The sequence below is a fragment of the Camelus bactrianus genome, chromosome 8 (assembly GCF_048773025.1).
Source record: "Camelus bactrianus isolate YW-2024 breed Bactrian camel chromosome 8, ASM4877302v1, whole genome shotgun sequence".
Taxonomy (NCBI): Eukaryota; Metazoa; Chordata; class Mammalia; order Artiodactyla; family Camelidae; genus Camelus; species Camelus bactrianus.
Genome location: NC_133546.1, coordinates 90,041,104 through 90,058,260, shown reverse-complemented (window position 1 = coordinate 90,058,260; position 17,157 = coordinate 90,041,104). Strand labels below are relative to the sequence as shown.

The 17,157-nt window shown below is 54.5% G+C and overlaps 2 long non-coding RNA genes across 2 annotated transcripts; one reads left to right on the top strand and one right to left on the bottom strand.

Annotated features, from left to right (window-relative positions):
- Positions 1-9,815: 9,815 nt before the first annotated feature.
- LOC141578431 (uncharacterized) lies at positions 9,816-12,808 on the bottom strand. The gene is made up of 2 exons (XR_012508827.1): positions 11,833-12,808; positions 9,816-11,548 (listed from the first exon to the last, which is right to left on the bottom strand). It is a non-coding gene; the product is annotated as an uncharacterized LOC141578431 (long non-coding RNA).
- A 34-nt stretch (positions 12,809-12,842) lies between these two features.
- LOC141578430 (uncharacterized) lies at positions 12,843-14,334 on the top strand. Its single transcript, XR_012508826.1, has 2 exons — positions 12,843-12,982; positions 13,627-14,334. It is a non-coding gene; the product is annotated as an uncharacterized LOC141578430 (long non-coding RNA).
- The last annotated feature ends 2,823 nt before the right edge of the window (positions 14,335-17,157 follow it).

The window sequence follows — 17,157 nt, the reverse complement described above, 5'->3', positions numbered from 1 at the left end:
TTCAATCCCACCACCGGCTTTTAACCGGCAGCCCGCACAAGGAGACAATCTGGGAAGACACGTGGAGGGCTCCTAGGAGATCCCAAGTGCTGCAGACAGAGGACGGAACCTCCCCACACTCAGAATTACGGAACAATTACGAGTGGTTCGGGGAGGTTTGGGGCCACACTCCACGGATCTGTCTGGTATCACAGCTGTTCTTTTGCAGGGGGAAATTGTCTAATTTCCTCCCCTGTCCAGGGGGAGGCACTAAATGCTTCCTGCATTTCCATTCCACCACCGGCCTTTAACCGGCAGCCCGCAAAAGGAGACACTCTGGGAAGACACGCGGAGGGCTCCTAGGAGATCCCAGTCGCTGCAGACAGAAGAAGGAACCTCCCCACTATCGGAATTACGGAATAAATAGGAGTGATTTGGGGAGGTTTTGGGGCGCCCTCCACGCAGCTGCCTGGTTTCACAGCTGTTCCCTGGCAGGGGGAAGTCCGCTAATTACCTCCCCTGTCCAGGGGGAAGCACTAAATGCCTCCTGCATTTCCAGCCAAACCCCAAACTTTCCCCAGAAGAACGCATTACGAGTCACTCCGGGAAGACACACGGATGGCTCCTAGGTGATCCCAGGCGCTGCAGACAGAGGACGGAACCTCCCCACTCTCAGAATTCCGGAACGAGGATGAGTGGGTGGGGGAGATTGGGGCCGCCCTCCACGCAGCTGCTTGTTGTCACAGATCTTCCCTGTCAGGGGAAGTCCGCTAATTACCTCCCCTGTCCAGAGTGAGGCACTAGATTCTACCTGCATTTCCAGCCAATCCCCCGCATTTCCCCGGCCTCCCGCACTAGGAGACACTCGGGGAAAACAATCGGAGGGCTCCTAGGAGATCCCAGGCGCTGCAGACAGAGGACGGAACCTCCCCACACTCAGAATTCCGGAACGCGGCCGAGTGGGTGGGGAATATTTGGGGCCGACCTCCCCGCAGCTGCCTGGTGTCACAGCTGTTCCATGGCAGGGGGAATTCCGATAATTACCTCCCCTGTCCAGGGAGAGGCACTACATGCTACCTGCATTTCCAGCTCAACCCCTGCCTTTCCCCGGCAGCCCGCTCTAGGAGACACTCGGGGAAAACATGCAGAGGGCTCCTAGGAGATCCCAGGCTCTGCAGACATAGAACGGATCCTCCCCACACTCAGAATTCCGGAAAGAGCCGAGTGGGTAGGGGAGGTTAGTGGCCATTCTCCACGCACCTGCCTGGGGTCACAGCTGTTCCCTAGCAGGTGGAAGTCCGCTAATTACCTCCCCTGTCCAGGGGAGGCACTAGATGCTACCTGCAATTCAATCCCACCACCGGCTTTTAACCGGCAGCCCGCACAAGGAGACAATCTGGGAAGACACGTGGAGGGCTCCTAGGAGATCCCAAGTGCTGCAGACAGAGGACGGAACCTCCCCACACTCAGAATTACGGAACAATTACGAGTGGTTCGGGGAGGTTTGGGGCCACACTCCACGGATCTGTCTGGTATCACAGCTGTTCTTTTGCAGGGGGAAATTGTCTAATTTCCTCCCCTGTCCAGGGGGAGGCACTAAATGCTTCCTGCATTTCCATTCCACCACCGGCCTTTAACCGGCAGCCCGCAAAAGGAGACACTCTGGGAAGACACGCGGAGGGCTCCTAGGAGATCCCAGTCGCTGCAGACAGAAGAAGGAACCTCCCCACTATCGGAATTACGGAATAAATAGGAGTGATTTGGGGAGGTTTTGGGGCGCCCTCCACGCAGCTGTCTGGTGTCACACCTGTTCCCTGGCAGGGGGAAGTCCGCTAATTACCTCCCCTGTCCAGGGGGAAGCACTAAATGCCTCCTGCATTTCCAGCCAAACCCCAAACTTTCCCCGGAAGAACGCATTACGAGTCACTCCGGGAAGACACACGGATGGCTCCTAGGTGATCCCAGGCGCTGCAGACAGAGGACGGAACCTCCCCACTCTCAGAATTCCGGAACGAGGATGAGTGGGTGGGGGAGATTGGGGCCGCCCTCCACGCAGCTGCTTGTTGTCACAGATCTTCCCTGTCAGGGGAAGTCCGCTAATTACCTCCCCTGTCCAGAGTGAGGCACTAGATTCTACCTGCATTTCCAGCCAATCCCCCGCATTTCCCCGGCCTCCCGCACTAGGAGACACTCGGGGAAAACAATTGGAGGGCTCCTAGGAGATCCCAGGCGCTGCAGACAGAGGACGGAACCTCCCCACACTCAGAATTCCGGAACGCGGCAGAGTGGGTGTCGGAGGTTTGGGGCCGCCCTCCACGTAGCTGCCTGGAGTCACAGGTGTTCCCTGGCTGGGGGAAGTCCGCTAATTACCTCCCCTGTCCAGGGGGAGGCACTAGATATTACCTGCATTTCCAGCCAAACACCCGAATTTCCCCGGCAGCCCGCACTAGGAGACACTCAGGGAAGACACGCGGAGGGCTCCTAGGAGATCCCAATTGCTGCAGACAGAGGAAGGAAACTCCCAAAAATCAGAATTATGGAATAAATAGGAGTGGTTTGGGGAGGTTTGGGGGCGCCCTCCACGCAGCTACCAGGTGTCATAGCTGTTCCCTGGCAGGGGGAAGTCCGCTAAATACCTCCTCTGTCCAGGGTGAGGCACTACATGTTTCCTGCATTTCCAGCCTAACCCCCGCATTTCCCCGGCAGCACGCACTAGGAGACACTAATGGAAAACACGCGGAAGGCTCCTAGGAGATCCCAGGCGCTGCAGAAAGAGGACGGAACCTCCCCACACTCAGAATTACGGAATAATTACGAGTGGTTCGGGGAGGTTTGGGGCCACACTCCACGGAGCTGCCTGGTGTCACAGCTGTTCCCTGGCAGGGGGAAGTTCGCTAATTTCCTCCCATGTCCAGGGGGAGGCACTAAATGCTTCCTGCATTTCCATCACAACCCCCGCCTTTCCCCGACAGCCCGCATTAAGTGTCACTCGTGGAAGACACGCGGAGTTCTCCTAGGAGATCCCAAGTGCTGCAGACAGAGGAAGGACCCTCCACACAGTCACAATTACGGAATAAATAGGAGTGGTTTGGGGAGGTTTTGGGGCGAACTCCACGCAGCTGCCTGGTGTCAGAGCTGTTCCCTGGCAGGGGGAAGTCCGCTAATTACCTCCCCTGTCCAGGGGGAGGCACTAGATGCTACCTGCAATTCCATCCCACCACCGGCTTTTAACCGGAAGCCCGCACAAGGAGACAATCTGGGAAGACACGCGGAGGGCTCCTAGGAGATCCCAAGTGCTGCAGACAGAGGACGGAACCTCCCCACACTCAGAATTACGGAACAATTACGAGTGGTTCGGGGAGGTTTGGGGCCACACTCCACGGATCTGTCTCGTGTCACAGCTGTTCTTTTGAAGGGGGAACTTGTGTAATTTCCTCCCCTGTCCAGGGGGAGGCACTAAATGCTTCCTGCATTTCCATCCCACCACCGGCCTTTAACCGGCAGCCCGCAAAAGGAGACACTCTGGGAAGACAAGCGGAGGGCTCCTAGGAGATCCCAGGCACTGCAGATAGAGGACGGAACTTCCCCACACTCAAAATTCCGGAACGCGGCCGAGTGGGTGGGGGAGATTTGGTACATCCCTCCACGCAGGTGCCGGGTGTCACAGGTATTCCCTGGCAGGGGGAATTTCGCTGAATTCCTCCCCTGTCCAGGGGGAGACACTAAATGCTTCCTGCATTTCCATCGCAACCCCCGCATTTCCCCGGCAGCCCGCACCAAGTGTCACTCGTTGAAGACACGCGGAGTTCTCCTATGAGATCCCAAGTGCTGCAGACAGGGGAAGGAACCTCCCCACCATCAGAATTACGGAATAAATACGAGTGGTTTGGGGAGGTTTTGGGGCGCACTCCACGCAGCTTCCTGGTGTCCGAGCTGTTCCCTTTTAGGGGGAAATCCGCTAATTACCTCCTCTGTCCAGGGGAAGGCACTACATGCTTCCTGTATTTCCATCACAACCCCCGACTTTCCCAGGCAGCCCGCACTAGGAGACACTCGGGGAAGACACGTGGAATGCTCATAGGAGATCCCAGGCGCTGCAGACAGAGGACGGAACCTCCCCAAACTCAGAAATCCGGAACGCGGCCGAGTGGATTGGGGACGTTTGTGGCCGCCCCCCACGCAGCTGCCTGGAGTCACAGGTGTTCCCTGGCAGGGGGAAGTCCGCTAATTACCTCCCCTGTCCAGTTGGAGGCACTAGATGATACCTGCATTTCCAGCCAAACCCCTGCCTTTCCCGTCAGCCCGCACTAGGTTACACTCGGGGAAGACACGCGGAGGGCTCCTAATAGATCCCAGGTTCTCCAGAACGAGGACGGAATCACCCACACTCAGAATTCCGGAACGCGGCCGAGTGGGTGGGGGAGGTTTAGGCCCGAACCCCACGCACCTGCCTGGTGTCACAGCTGTTCCTTGGAAGGGGGAATTCCGCTAATTACCTCACCTGTCCAGGGGGAGGCACCAGATGCTACCTGCATTTCCAGCCCAACACCCACATTTCCCCGGCAGCCCGCACTAAGAGACACTGAGGGAAGACACGCGGAGGGCTCCTAGGAGATCACAAGTGCTGAAGACAGAGGAAGGAACCTCCCCACAATCAGAATTACGGAATAAATAGGAGTGGTTGGGGAGGTTTGGGGGCACCCTCCACGCAGCTGCCTGGAGTCACAGGTGTTCCCTGGCAGGGGGAAGTCCTCTAATTACCTCCCCTGCCCAGGGGGAGGCACTACATGGTTCCTGCATTTCCAGCCCAACCCCTGCCTTTCCCCGGCAGCCCGCACCAAGAGTCACTCGGGGAAGACACGCGGAGGGCTCCTAGGTGATCCCAGGCACTGAAGACAGAGGACAGAACCTCCCCACAATCAGAATTCCACAACGCGGCCGAGTGGTTGGGGGAGTTTTGGGGCCGCCCTCCACGAAGCTGCTGGTGTAACAGCTGTTCCCTGACAGGGGAAATTTCGCTAATTACCTCCCCTGTCCAGGGGAAGGCACTACATGCTTCCTGTATTTCCAGCCCAACCCCCGACTTTCCCAGGCAGCCCGCACTAGGAGAAAATCGAGAAAATACCCGGATTTCTCCTAGGAGATCCCAGGCGCTGCAGACAGAGTACGGAACCTCCCCACACTCAGAATTCCGGAACGCGGCCGAGTGGGTGGGGAATATTTGGGGCCGACCTCCCCGCAGCTGCCTGGTGTCACAACTGTTCCATGGCAGGGGGAATTCCGATAATTACCTCCCCTGTCCAGGTGGAGGCACTAGATGATACCTGCATTTCCAGGCCAACCCCTGCCCTTCCCGTCAGCCCGCACTAGGATACACTCGGGGAAGACACGCGGAGGGCTCCTAATAGATCCCAGGTTCTCCAGAACGAGGACGGAACCTCCCCACACTCAGAATTACGGAATATGTACGAGAGGTTTGGGGAGGATTGGGGCCGCCCTCCACGCAGCTGCCTGTTTTCACCGCTGTTCCTTGGCAGGGGGAATTCCGCTAATTACCTCACCAGTCCAGGGGGAAGCACTTGATGCTACCTGCATTTCCATCCCAACCCCGGCCTTTAACCGGCAGCCCACACTAGGAGACACTCAGGGAAGACAAGCGTGAGGGCTCCTAGGAGATCCTAGGCACTGCAGACAGAGTACGAAACCTCCCCACACTCAGAATTACGGAATATGTCCGAGAGGTTTGGGGAGGTTTGGGGCCGAACTCCACGCAGCTGCCTGGTGTCCCAGCTGTTCCCTGGCAGGGGGAAGTCCTCTAATTACCTCCCCTGTCCAGGGGGAGGCACTAGATTCTACCTGCATTTCCAGCCCAACCCCGCATTTCCCCGGCAGCCCGCACTTGGTGACACTCAGGGAAGACACGCGGAGGGCTCCTAGGATTTCCCAAGTGCTGCAGACAGAGGAAGGAACCTCCCCACAATCAGAATTACGGAATAAATAAGAGTGGTTTGGGGATGTTTTGTGGCGCCCTCCACGCAGCTGCCTGGTGTCACAGCTGATCCCTGACAGGGGGAAGTCCGCTAATTACCTCCCCTGAGCAGGGGGAGGCACTAAACGCTTCCTGCCTTTCCAGCCATATCCCCACCTTTCCCGGCAGCACGCAGTAGAAGTCACTCAGTAAAGACACGCAGAAGGCTCCTAGGAGATCCCAAGTGCTGCACACAGAGGAAGGAACCTCCCCACAATCAGAACTACGGAATAAATAGGAGTGGTTTGGGGAGGTTTGGGGGCACCCTCCACGCAGCTGCCTGGTTTCACAGCTGTTCCCTGGCAGGGGGAATTCCGCTAATTACCTCCCCTGTCCAGGGGGAGGCACTACATGCTACCTGCATTTCCAGTCCAACCCCGCATTTCCCCGGCAGACCGCAGAAGTAGACACTCGGGGAAGACACGCGTAGGGCTCCTAATAGATCCCAGATGCTGCAGACAGAGGACGGAACCTCCCCACACTCAGAACCCCGGAACGCGGCCGAGTGGGTGGGGGAGGTTCGGGCTGAAATCCACGCAGCTGCCTGTTGTCACAGCTGTTTCCTCTCAGGGGAATTCCGCTAATTATCACCCCAGTCCAGAGTGAGGCACTAGATGCTACCTGAATTTCCAGCCCAAACCCCGCCTTTCCCCGGTAGCCCGCACTAGGATACACTCGGGGAAGACACGCGGAGGGCTCCTAGGAGATCCTAGGCTCTGCAGACATAGAACGGAACCTCCCCACACTCAGAATTCCGGAAAGGGTCATGTGGGTAGGGGAGGATAGTGGCCATTCTCCACGCACCTGACTGGTTTCACAGCTGTTCCCTGGCAGGTGGAAGTCCGCTAATTACTTCCCCTGTCCAGGGGGAGGCACTAGATCCTACCTGCTTTTCCAACACAACGCCCGTTTTTCTCAGGCTTCCCGCACTAGGAGTCACTCGGGGAAGACACTCGGAGGGCTCCTAAGAGATTCTAGGCGCTGCAGACAGAAAACGGATCCTCCCCACACTCAGAATTCCGGAACGCGGCCGAGTGGTTGGGGGAAGTTTAGGGCCGCCCTCCACGCAGCTGCCTGGTGTCACAGCTGTTCCCTGGCTGGGGGAAGTCCGCTAATTTCCTCCCCTGTCCAGGGGTAGGCACTAGATGATACCTGAATTTGCAGCCCATCCCCTGCCTTTCCCGGCAGCCCGCAGTAGGAGACACTCGGGGAAGACACGCGGAGGGCTCCTAGGCGTTCCCAGTCCTGCAGAAAGAGGACGGAAACTCCCCACACTCAGTATTCCTGAACGCTAACGTGTGGGTAGGGGAGGTTTTCGGACGCCCTCCACGCAGCTGCCTGGTGTCACAGCTGTTCCCTGGCAGGGGGAAGACCGATAATTACCTCCCCTGTCCAGGGGGAGACACTAGATGATACCTGCATTTCCAGCCCAATCCCCGCCTTTCCCCGTCAGCCCGCACTAGTAGACACTCAGGGAAGACACGCGGAGGGCTCCTAGGAGATCCCAGACGCTGAAGACAGAGGACGGAACCTCCCCACACTCAGAATTACGGAACAATTACGAGTGGTTGGGGGAGGTTTGGGGCCACCCTCCACGCAGCTGCCTGGTGAGACAGCTGATCCCTGGCAGGGGGAACTCCGCTATTTTCCTCCCCTGTCCAGAGTGAGGCACTAGATGCTACCTGCTTTTCCAACACAACCCCCGCATTTCCCCGGCAGCCCGCACTAGAAGCCACTCGGGGAAGACACGCTGAGGGCTCCTAAGAGATCCCAGGCACTGCAGAGGCTGGAACCGCTCCACATTCAGTATTCCGGAACGCGTCCGAGTGGGTGGGGGAGGTTTGGGGCCGTCCTCCACGCAGCTGCCTGGAGTCACAAGTGTTCCCTGGCAGGGGGATGTCCGCTAATTACCTACCATGTCCAGGGGGAGGCACTAGATGCTACCTGCATTTCCAGCCCAACCCCACATTTCCCCGGCAGCCCTCACTAGAAGACTCTCGGGGAAGACACGCGGGGGGTTCCTAAGAGATCCCAGACGCTGCAGACTGAGGACGGAACCTCCCAACACTCAGAATTACGGAACAGTTACGAGTGGTTAGGGGAGGATTGGGGCCGCCCTCCACGCAGCTGAATGGAGTCACAGGTGTTCCCTTGCAGGGGGAATTCCACTAATTACCTCCCCTGTCCAAGGGGAGGCACTAGATTCTACCTGCATTTCCAGCCAACCCCGCATTTTCCCGGCATCCCGCACTAGGAGACACTCGGGGAAGACACACGGAGGGCTCCTAGTAGATCCCAGGCGCTGCAGACAGAGGACGGAACCTCCCCACACTCAGAATTCCAGAACGCGCCCGAGTGGGTGGGAAAATGTCTGTTACGGAAATGACAGGCCAGCCAAGAAACAAGCACCACTCGGAGGGTTGGACTACTCAGATTTATTACGCCGGCGGGCTCAGAGGGGCTTCTGCTCCGAAGCTCTGAGCACCTCCAAGACGTGCACATGAGGTTTCATAGGGTTAATTACAAATATGGGTCTATTCGCCAATAAGACTCATACAACAAAAAGCAAAGGATCAGTACACTGGAGCTTATCAATTTGGAACAGATCACGTTACTGACACTTGTTGAGCTTGGATTTACGAGTTAGCTTGTTAGCCCAGTAAACTGACACTAAACTTCAGATTTACGAGTTAGCCCAGCAGAACTTAGATCAGTAAACGGACACTTATCACACTTAGATTTGTGACTTTAGCTTGTTAGCCCAGCTGGGCTTTTCCTTTACAAGTCCTCCAGGATCCAAGAAAGCCACGTTGGAAAACAAGTGGTGATTCTGATGGGACAGGAGATCAGTCATTTGGGGGCGAAGGGTGGGGTAGGGAGACATACCAGCCTGTCTGTCTGTTTTCACCCAGTGTGGGAGCCGTCCCAAAGAGATAACTCGAGAAGAGAGAAACAGGGAGTTGACAAAGAACACGTGCAGTGGCGTGCCCTCCCCCCCCACCCCAGGAGAAGGCCAAGCCAGAAGTCCCTCCGGATGGCGGGCTCCGGACTCCAGCTTCCAGGGGAAGCGATTTTTTTTTTCCTCCCCATTTCAGGCCCGGAAGAAGAGGGAGAGGCAGAGTGTCCTTCTCGGGCATCCGCTGTTTCTGAAGCACGCTTGTTGCCAAAAGATCGGCCCCCGTCCCCGACGAGCCCAAGAATCCAGAGACAAGGTCTTGGAGCTTAGAAGCAAAGAGGCCATTTTATCACTCTGCCGGGCAAAGGGGATTCACAGCAGGCTAGCGTCTTCAAAACTGTGTACCCACCTTGGGGATGGAGTGGGTGGGGTGGTTCTAGAGCCATAGCTCAAACAATCGGGCATCGATCACCATCCACAGAATCGTTTTCTCATCAGAAGACTCAGAATGGTGTCACGATGCCTCCAGGTGACCCATTCTATAGAGGCTGGTGGTTAGATCTCGTTATCTCATAAGCACTCAAGGTGTGGCCTTCTTGGTCACTCAGGCTATTTTGTCAGGTCATTAGTCCCGTGACCGACCTTCTCCTCGGAGAAAGACTCAGACCCAGCATGATGATGACTTTCAATGAGTGAAATACAGTAGAAACAGTAAGATCGATAGCTTCCAGTTTCAACAACAGGCCTGGAACCGTGAGCAGCAACCAGTCAGTCAGGACAGTTGACCGTTTTCAGGGCGAGCATAAGAAACCGAATGACACCCCCCCCAGCAAATGAATGAGTGAATGAATGAATGAATGACCTAATGATCCTCCCCTCCCCCCCCCCGCCAAAAAAAGAAGAAGCAATCCGTTAGCCTAATTCCGGCCATTTTATTCATCCTCCTTCACCCTGAAGCCCCAGTCACCCACGTGCCACAGTGGTCTGTTTTCTGGTTTCCTCCACCACCCCACCCCCCACCAACCACCACCCCGCCAACATCCCCCCATGCCCAACCACAGCCCCAAGTGTGGGACTGGACGGGGGTGCAGGGGGCTGAGGGGGCGGCAATGGCGGCTTGAGGTGAGGGTGGGGAGTGTTCCGCCCAGATCGTATAGGAAGCTCAAACACAGCTGCAGTACGAGACAAGATGGTAGATTTCTGTGAGTCCTCCCTCCTCTTAAAATCCGTCCTAAGGAGGAGACAGACAGAAAGAGAAACATCACCCTCACTCCCAACGCCTCCTGCGCACTCGATGCGCCCCAAAACAACAAGAAAAACAAAAACAAACACGACCACAAATAAGTCGCTATCCCTGGGGAAGAAGGATTCGATGGCATGGGGATATCATTCTAAAATTCATTCCCTCTTCATCACATTTCATGGAAACCGATTGCAATCTATGAGGCCCTGTGAAGGTAGGGGTTGGGGGGGTAGGGAGGAGGGAGGGAAGTGAAGGGGGGGAGAGAGAGAGAGAGAGAGAGAGAGAGCGAGCAGAGGAGAGGAGGGATAAAAGGGGAGAGGACAGGAAAGGAGAGGAGGGAAAAGAGGGGAGGGGAGGGGAAATGAGAAGAGGCGAGGGGAGAGGAGAAGAGGGAGAGGAGAGGAGTGGAGGGGAGAAGAGAGGAGTGGAGGGGTGAGGGGGAAGGGGGGAGAACAGGGAAGAGGAGAGGAGGGGAGAGGAGAGGAAAGAGAGACAAGGGAGACAGACAGACACGCATGCGCGCGCGCGCGCGCGCGCACACAGAATAGCGAAATGGAGAGAGAGGCAGAGAGAGAGAGAGAGAGAGAGAGAGAGAGAGAGAGGCAGAGAGAGAGAGACAGACAGACAGACAGACAGACAGACAGACACGGATCTAGGTCAGGGATACTACACATGGGTATTCTTCTGAGTGATTTTATGTGTTTTCTCAATCGCCACCTCTATGGAGATAAAAATCGCTCCCATAAGATGAAGGGAGTCCTTCTGCCACCGCCCGCGGCCCCGCCCACCAGCACCGCTTGTGTTTGTCAGGGATTCCAAGCCAAAGCACGTGGAGGAGCGGGAGAGCTTCCTGGCAGCCCAAGGAGGAGGAAAGTCCGGCAGCATGAGAGAGGTGGTTGGCACGGGGAAGCTGGAGGCCGGCTGAAGAGAAGATGGGTGAGGGGGCAGGGAGGAGGGTTTCCCAAGTTGGAGAGCCAAGACGAGGGAGGGGAGCTGTCGGTGGCTGCGTTCTGACCCCGACCCCAACCCTGACTGGAGCGGATCCCTGAAAGGAGGCGGTTCGGGCTCTCTGGCCGAGAACGCCCCTCTCTTCCTCTTTGTGCAGAAACACCTTCCGCGGACAGAGAAAGTCCATCCCGAGACCCTCGTCGGAAGAGTCCTTTCCAGACCCATCACGATCCTCCTGGGCCAAGGGGTCCAGGGGATGGGGCGGGGCCTCCATTCGATCCGTCTTCCGTCCGTCCGTCCATCCACAAGATCTTGAACATCCATGTAGGATTCTGGATGGTAGCAGTTTTCCAGGATCCTCGAAATCCTTGTAAGTCCTCTCCTGGCAGATTCGACCCCTAGGTCATACCGCGCAGCACAGGGCACTAGATTCAGTCCCTCGGGACGAGGGTTCCTGAAAAAGACCAGGAAAAAGAAGAACAGAATCACTATGGTGTGCACCAGCCAGAAACCAGCACCACCTTGTCACTCTAACAGACTTGCAAAAGGCGGGGTAGGGAGAGAAAGTCATAGGATGGCTACCATCCCTCCCACCCCCACCCCACACGCCAAACCCCAGACCATCGTCATCCCTGCTCCCCCTCCCCTCCCCTTTCCTCTCCCTTCCCCCTCCCCCTCCCCTCCATCGACGCCCGCCTCCCGCTTGTACCCCACTCCTCTGAACCCAGCACCACCCACCCCAGCCTGGACGGGCTCGGCTCAGATCGGCTCAGCTCGGCTCGGCTCGGCCCGGCCCGGCCCGGCCCGGCCGTCCGGTCGACTTCTTCGCAGGGTCTAAAATAGCGCCCGGCCGACAGGAAGGTGGCACATGGCACATGGCAGGGGAGCGAGCGGGACGGTTCGGGATCTCTGGGTGGCAGGGACACGCGGCCGGACAACCAGGAGCACGGACGGCCTGGCGTGCGTTTCTCCGCACGTGGGGGCCTCGACCAGAGACCGTGGTACGGGGAACGGGGACACACACACACCACACACACACACACACACACCACACACACACACACACACACCACACACACCACACACACCACACAGGCACAGACACACAGACACAGACACAGACACAGACACACACACACACACACACATACACACACACACACACACACACACACACCCCTTCACCCCCACCCCCAAACCTCTGACAGCTTTCGTTTGTTTTCGGCCGACCGTCCCTCGATGAGGTACGAGTGCCTTGGCTGGGGCTGGGGGGGGGGGTGGAGTTCCTCCCTCCACAACGACCCCACACAGGCTCTGTTCTGGTCACCCGAGTCCTCTTCCAAGTCAGACCACAGGCCTCCATCACCCGGCGCGAGCACTCGGGGAAACAGTCACCATCCTCATCGCTCCGCTCCACCTCTACACGTGAAGAACTGTTCCCAGCCCACGCCACTCCACCCCACCCCACGCCCCGATGCCACCCACCGCAGTGGAGAGAAACGAGACGAATCCACAGACGTGCATCAATCCGATGAAGAAAACGACGGCCCTATTCCAAGGAAGCATGGATATCTAGGTAGGAGATTCATCGAGTACTATGGAGGCGGTGGGAAAGGGGGGGGTTGCGGTGGGGAGGGTCTAGAGATCAGGCAGTACAGCCCATGCTTAGCATGCAAAAAATAAAGGTCCAGGGTTCAATCCCCAGCACCTACTCTTCAAAAATAACCCGAGAAGAAGCAAGACGGCGGAGTAGAAGGACGCTCGTAGCTCACCCTCTCCCACAAATACACCAAAACTCACATCGACGGACCCACTCGGCCAATCAGACCACCTGCGGAACTCCGACAGAACACCGCCCTCTTCGAAAGACAAAGACGCCCAAAATCTGGTAGGAGAAAAGGAGAAAAGAAAGAGTCAAAAGCAAAACAGTGCGGGAGGGACCGGCAGAGGAGGAATAGGGCTCGTTCGCCAAACCTCCCCCTCTCCAACGGAGAGGCCGACGGGACGGTGGGGGAGCCTCCGAGTCTCAGATCTGCCCGGAGCGCCCCTTGACCGACCGACCCAAGTGAAACGGGCACAGAGGGTCCCCGCGACACCCAGCCCGAGTCGCAGGCCGGCAGCCGGGGGCCGGGACAGGCCGCACGAGCCGGGCGGAGGACCGTGGCGGCGGCACCACGCGCCGTGGCCGGGAGGGGATACAGAGCAGAACAACCCGCCCCCCCAACTTTCTTTCCATTACGGGGAAAGAAAGGCAAAGCAACACGGCCGGTGTGCCCTGGGGGGAGGGGCGCCGTAGCCTCCATCTCCTCAGACCCGCGGCGCCATCACCGGCCCTTCTCGCGAGAAGAGAGGCGGGGCGCAGCCACAGCCGCCATAGCCCCTGGCGCGCGGCGCGCAGCGCGCGGGCGGGGGCGGGAGCGGGGGCGGGGCCGAGACTCGAATCCGCACCCGGGGGCTCTGCAACCTCCTAGGCAGGACTGAGACTCGTTTTCAGGCTGAGGCAGATATTATATATCTGCCCCGGTACCTCAGAGAACTCGCGCCACCAAGACTAAGAAGGAGCCGAGTTTTGGAACGCAGCAGGGGCGGGGCGGTTCCACGGTCTCCCCCGAGCCCACCTACGGAGAGGAGCGCCGACCCGACCCGAGGCGGAGCACACAGCCGCACAGAGCAGCGGAGCGACCGGCGCCGGGAGAGGGCAGGCGGCCAGCCACCCTCCCTCCTTCCCGGCAGGAACGCAGCATCCGACCGCGGTGCCAGGAGGGGGTGCGATCTACTTGCCCACAGGCACCGAGGGCAGCACAGACGAGGGCGCCGACGGAGGGCCCGCGGAAACAGCAAGCTGAGTTCACGAAACAGGGCGACGACAGAAAGACTTCTCGGTGAAACCGTTAAGAGCGCACCGTCTCCAGGAGAACACATCCTTTTTTTTTTTTTTCCTCTTTTTTTTTTTTTTTTTTTTCTTTTCCTTTTTCTTTTTTAATCTCTTTTATATCGGTTTTACCTTCTGTTACCTTTTTAACCTTTACTTTTGGACAGTCGTATACGTTTACGGCTTTAATCCCTTTTAAATGTTTCATTTCAAGTCTTTATTATTATTATTTTTAAACATCCACCCCCTTCCCTTTTTCATTCTCTTGGTTTTGATCTCCTGTTACTGGTTATTCACAGGTTTCAAATATTGTTTCTCGATTTTTTTCCTCCTTTTTATTAAGGTTATTAAAAGACGTCTCAACTCGATCGCTATTCTGCTTCCACTGACTCTTCTATTCATGATTACACACTGTCTTCAAACCTTTTCTTTCTCCCGTCTTTTAAAATCCTCTGTTTTATCTTTTGTTAAAATCTGTTCTATTTCCGATTACCTTTTAAAAATTTACTTTTGAAACAATTGTATATTATTTTCTGATCTTTTCTATTTGTTTTTAAAGGCTTTTAGAAGACGTCTCAACTCAATTGCTATTCTGCTTCAACTTGCTCTTCTATTATTGATCGTACACTGTTTTCAAACCTTTTTTTCTCCGTTCTTTTAACATCCTGCCCCCCACCCCCCTCTCTCCCTCTCCCCCTCTGTCTCTGTCTCTGTCTCTCTCTCTCTCTCTCCCCCTATCCCCCTCTCTCTTTTAAAGTTTTATTCCTGCCTAGGCTTTCGATAAATACATAAACTCCTTAAGGACCCCAATAGATAACTGATACTCCTTAAGCCACAGTGCCAGAGAGATAGGAGCATTATGAAGAAGCAGAGGAACCACTCCCAATTAAAAGAGCCAGAGAAATTCCCTGAAAGCACGATCCATGAAATAGACGTGGATGGCCTGCTCGATCAAGATTTCCAAAAAGGAGTGATCCAAGTCCTGAAGGAACTCCAAGAGATAGTGTTGAGAGATATACTATACGTCAAAAACGAAATCGAAGCTATAAAGAAGAGTCAAGGAGAACTGGTCCACTCATTGGCTGAAATGAGAACTGGTCTAAAGGCTGTCCAAAGCAGGCTAGATCACGCAGAGGAACGAATAAGTGGCCTAGAAGGCAGGACAACAGAAAGAACCCAATCAGAACAGCTGAGAGAAAAACCAATAAAGAACAACGAAAACCATCTTAGGGACCTAAGGGACCCTCGAAAGCGTGCCCATCTACGCACAATAGGGGTTCCAGAAGGGGAAGAAAGAACCAAGGGGACGGAAAAGATATTCGAAGAAAGCATGACTGAAAATTTCCCAAATCTAAAGAAGGAATCAGATATCCAAGTCCAGGAGGCTCAGAGGGTACCCAACAGAAAGAACTCAAACAGGCCCACACCAAGACATAGGCTAATCAAGATGGCCAGAGTCAAGGATAAAGCAATGATCCTAAATGCCTTTCGGCAAGAGAAAAATAAAGAGTGAGTTCCAAGGGAACCCCCATAAGGCTCTCAGCGGATTTCTCTACACAAACACTACAGGCCAGAAGGGAGTGGCAAGATCTATTGAAATTCTTGAATGAAAAACAAAACAAAACAAAACAAAACAAACAAAAAGAAGCAGCCTAGGATACTCTATCCAGCAAAGCTATCCTTTAGAATAGAAGGGGAGGTAAAGAACTTCACAGACAAGCAAAAACGAAAAGAGTTTAGCAACACTGAACCCATGCTAAAAGAAACATCAACAGGTCTACTCTAAATAGAGAAGAAGGAGGATGGTACAAAAATGAGACACTCATCACCGGAAAGGTGATCACTACCATTCATTCCAAACAGAATAAACACAAAATTGTAAAAGAAGACATCTAAATCGTTAAGAGTGGCAGAGGGAAGCAAGAAAATAATAGAGACTTTTTTTTTTTCCCCCTTCTCCTTCCTTTCTTTCTCTTTTAGATGGGTTTGAGATTCTATTACTATCTGTTTCATACAGTTATAGCCATAGGTGAACAGACTTCCAAACAGGGTCAACCGAACTCCAAAACGTACAAGTGAGTCACAGAAGCCAACTAAAAGCTAACTAAAGGCGGGGGGGGGGGGAAGCATGGAGATGAAACAACATGCTATCGAAAAACCAACGGGTGAATGATGAAATCAAAGTTGAAATAAACAAAAAACCCAAGAACAACAACAACAACAACAACAACAACAACAACAACAACAACAACAACAACAGCAAAGAGAACCTTGATACAAATGAAAATGAAAACCCAACCACCCAAAACTTATGGGACGCAGCCAAGGCTGCACTAAGGGGGAACTTTATAGCGATACAGGCCTTCCTAAAAAATGAAGAATGATCTCAAAGAAACAATCGAACCCACCAGCTGAAAGAACTAAAAAAAAGAAGAGCAGAAACACCCAAAAGTCAGCAGAAGGAAGGAAATCCTAAAGATCAGGAAATCAATAAAGTAGAGGTTAAAATAAAAAGAGAAGAAAGAAAAGAAGGAAAGAAGGAAAGAAAGAAAGAAAGAAAGAAAGAAAGAAAGAAAGAAAGAAAGAAAGAAAGAAAGAAAGAAAGAAAGAAAGAAAGAAAGAAAGAAAAAGAAAGAAAGAAAGAAAGAAAGAAAAAGAAAGGGAGGGAGGGAGGGAGGAAGGAAGAAAGGAAGGAAGGAAGGAAGGAAGGAAGGAAAGAAAGAAAAGAAAAGAAAAGAAAAGAAAAGAAAAGAAAAGAAAAGAAAAGAAAAGAAAAGAAAAGAAAGAAAAGGAAGAAATCAAACCAAAAGCTGTTTTTTTGAAAGAGTCCATAAAATCGACAAACCTCCGGCCAATCTCACCAAGAAAAGAGCACAAATCAAGTCCATAGACACGTAACACGCACGCATACACACACCACATACATACATACATACAAACAAACAAACAAACATGCATACATACATACTTACTTACTTACTTAAGCCAAGCATGCAAAATAAAAATCCCTCCATGACGGGAAGCAACCTAGATCATCCAATAACCGAGGAAGCCCGGTCGGCAAGAGATCCTCGGGGCCACAGGAGCACAGGGAAGCTGCATACGCACACGGAATACAATCCCTCGGGCCGCGGCGAGCGAGAGGGCCGCGACGGCTGGTCGACCTGGGAAGGGGGGGGGGAAGAGATCCA